Source organism: Piliocolobus tephrosceles, unplaced genomic scaffold (assembly GCF_002776525.5).
Source record: "Piliocolobus tephrosceles isolate RC106 unplaced genomic scaffold, ASM277652v3 unscaffolded_24314, whole genome shotgun sequence".
Taxonomy (NCBI): Eukaryota; Metazoa; Chordata; class Mammalia; order Primates; family Cercopithecidae; genus Piliocolobus; species Piliocolobus tephrosceles.
In genome coordinates this window covers 163-3,550 of record NW_022306882.1, presented here as the reverse complement: position 1 = coordinate 3,550, position 3,388 = coordinate 163, and the positions used below count along the sequence as shown (strand labels likewise).

The following is a 3,388-nucleotide window of genomic DNA, read 5'->3' as shown; positions in this document are numbered from 1 at the left end:
GTGGCGCTCCGAGACCACAAATAAACTCAGGTCCCAAAGAGCGACGCCTTGAGAAACTGCTTTAGTCACTCCCTGAGGCAGTGGCGACAGCCGCGGCGAGAGGATGAACAACAAGTTCGACGCTTTGAAAGATGATGACAGTGGGGACCATGATCAGAATGAAGAAAACAGCACACAGAAAGATGGTGAGAAGGAAAAAACGGAACGAGACAAGAATCAGAGCAGTAGCAAGAGAAAGGCTGTTGTTCCTGGACCAGCAGAGCATCCCCTGCAGAGCAACTACACTTTTTGGTACTCCAGGAGAACCCCCGGCCGTCCCACTAGCTCACAGAGCTATGAACAGAATATCAAACAGATTGGCACCTTTGCCTCTGTGGAGCAGTTCTGGAGGTTTTATAGCCACATGGTAAGTCCCGGGGACCTGATAGGCCACAGTGACTTCCATCTCTTCAAAGAAGGAATTAAACCCATGTGGGAGGATGATGCAAATAAAAATGGTGGCAAGTGGATTATTCGGCTGCGGAAGGGCTTAGCCTCCCGTTGCTGGGAGAATCTCATTTTGGCCATGCTGGGGGAACAGTTCATGGTTGGGGAGGAGATCTGTGGGGCTGTGGTGTCTGTCCGCTTTCAGGAGGACATTATTTCAATATGGAATAAGACTGCCAGTGACCAAGCAACCACAGCCCGAATCCAGGACACACTTCGGCGAGTGCTTAACCTACCTCCCAACACCATTATGGAATACAAAACTCACACCGACAGCATCAAGGACAATTCAAGCTTTCGAAATACAAAAATCACATTGTGAAAGTACACAAGCTGGCAATAATCCTTTTCTGTATGTGTGTGTTTGTCCGAAATGGATGGGAGGCCTCCAGCCAGTCCTTCCATTGCTCACTGAAGGGACGTCCCTGAGCCGTGTGCTCCCCTTTTGCACTCATTCCTGGAGGACGGATTCCACTAGACACCCTCCAGCATCGCTGACTTTATAAGGCGGAAAAACGGAAAACGTGACTTTGTAATAGACAAACATTGTTTTTTAATGGGGTTCCATGGGGGGCGTTCAGCCTTTCTGTTCGCTGTCTCCTGTCCAGATGCCTCTTGGGCATCCTGTTGTTCTCTTCCCGTGCTGTACGAAGGGTACCATGGCCACGTGTAGATGCCAGAGCTGTTGATGAGAGTTACCAGTATTATGAATGTCTGTGCATCCAGGAAAAGCTTTCTGTTGGAGAGTCCCAGAATAGCTGTAAATGCTCTCTTCTAGCTATGCCATTAAATTATTGGGACACTTTGTTTCTTTCTCTCCCCTCCTCCAAGCCCACCACTTTCTGAAGCTGTGTTACTGATGTGATGACTGTCCAGGATTTTGTATCATCCCCTGCCTTATGCCCTCCAGTCTCCTCTCCTGTGGGACTCTCTCCTTCTTAGGCACAGCTACACTTAGAATTGTAATCCAGTGACTCTTACAGGTTTCACTGAGGCAGCTTAGAAGGAATGCCTTAGTAAACTGAACTGAAGCAGAATCTAGTTTGATTAGGAGCTAGATTATAATCTAGGTTCCAAGTACAGAATTTGGAGCTGAGGACAGTGATTGAAATCATTTTCCCATATGAGCAGAGCCTGTGTGTCAGGCCTGTTTCCCGTATGAGCAGAGCCTGTGTGCAAGCCTGTTTCTGGCATGTCCCTCATTGAGGAAGGGAAGCAAAAGCTGGTTATTGCCAGGCCTATTAACACTTAGTATGCAAATTCTATCATCCCGAAACTGGGGCATCTGAGGAAAAGGCGACCTTGCTGGATGGCTTTATTTGCATGGCTCTGCCTGTCTGCAGTGGTTGAGTCCTTATCACCTGGTATGTGTATGAGCAAATGTGTGCTGATCGTGATGCCCAGGCAGAAACCTCTTGAAGACTACTGCAGGCATGCTTTAAAAATGACCAGTCACTCATCAGAGAAGCTGGGTGATCTGACTCCCGAAGGATTGAAGTCAGAGAGGTCAAAAGAGCACCTAGGACTCAAATAAATTGAGTCAGAGTCCTATAGCAACCTCCAAGTAGCACTGTCTTATTTGGTTCTTGTGAGCAAAGACTGCAGTACCTTAAATTAAGGCCTCTCTTTAAAACATATCCTTGAAGACTAGGGGATCCTTGGCCACCTGGTCTTAGAGAAATCACATGAGAATAACAGGCATTTCCTTATTGTATTTATATTACTCTCCTCCTACTATTCCATTCCTGAGCACCCTCTAATGACCACTGTTTTGGGGATGCTTTTTTCCTGAAAGAACGGGGAGTACAGGGGCCAAAAGGGAGGTGCTTCTATTACAGGTCAAGTTAGATAAGATCTAGCAGTGATTTAAATTCCAGGAATATGAAGAGTGCATTCTAGTGTCCAGACAGTTGTGAAGGGCTCGGCAAATACAAGAGCACCATTGGCTACATGGGGAGCAAAGGCTGTCTTTGAAAACCCCAGGGAGGTCTTCACTTTTGCCTAAACTCAGATTTGCCATGAAAATTCCAAAGAGATCTGATACTTGGATTTGCCCTCCTTTGGGCGTCTACCTGACTGTTGTGTGTGGGGGCAAGTCAGTGTGTATGTGTACAGCATGCTTAGGAGTGAGTGAGTGAGTGGTCAAGCCTACTGGTTAGGTGTGTTGTCCATAGTTTTTCTTTTTCTTTTCTTTTTTTTTTTTTTTATTCAGAGTTTTGAATCTTATGTTTTCTAGAGCTGCTCATGTTTCCCCTTCCTCTTTGTCGTTGTAGTATTTGACAGTTGTCTTTTCCATCAAAAACATACTGGCCTTAGGCTGGTTAGAGCAAGGGGTTATGTCTGTTAGGCAGCATCTTACCCGCAGTGTTCTCCCAGATGTTCTGCCTAACAGGTTTAAGTGGGAGATTAAATAGTCAGTTTATCTAAACCCTCCATTTTTCCCAACTAGCTTGAGAGGTCTTTTCATCTACTTTTACTCCATGGGCCTCTGATATGCTGAGATGTGATACGGTTATGATTATGGTATCACCTGTTATAGAGACAAAGGGAGAAAGGTCTACCAGGGCCAACGTAACCAGAATGTGAGGAGAGTGGAGAGTCGGTCTCCACTTTGCACAGTTGGGGCTGTTCTCCTCTAACCCCTTTGCTGGGTTTTCTGTTTGAAATTGGCTCCTACTCCTCTCCAGCCCTTTGCTGGATTTTCTGTTTGAAATTGGCCCCTACTCCTCTCCAGTGCTCTGCTTTTTGAATCCTCCTGTTCGTGTGTGTGTGTGTGTGTGTGTCTGTGTGTGTGTTTTCCCTGTGATACTGGCAGTGGCAATAATTTTCCACCCAGAGAGAAGCTTGTGGTCCACAATGCTCGAAGAATGAATTACCAAGTATTTGCCAGTGGAAATGGAGC

At 46.3% G+C, this 3,388-nt stretch overlaps 1 pseudogene across 1 annotated transcript; it reads left to right on the top strand.

The window, feature by feature from the left end:
- The first annotated feature begins 69 nt into the window (after nucleotides 1-69).
- On the top strand, nucleotides 70-1,301 carry LOC111534738 (annotated as a pseudogene). Its single transcript, XR_002729192.3, has one exon. The product of XR_002729192.3 is annotated as a eukaryotic translation initiation factor 4E type 2 pseudogene (transcript).
- Nucleotides 1,302-3,388: the final 2,087 nt, after the last annotated feature.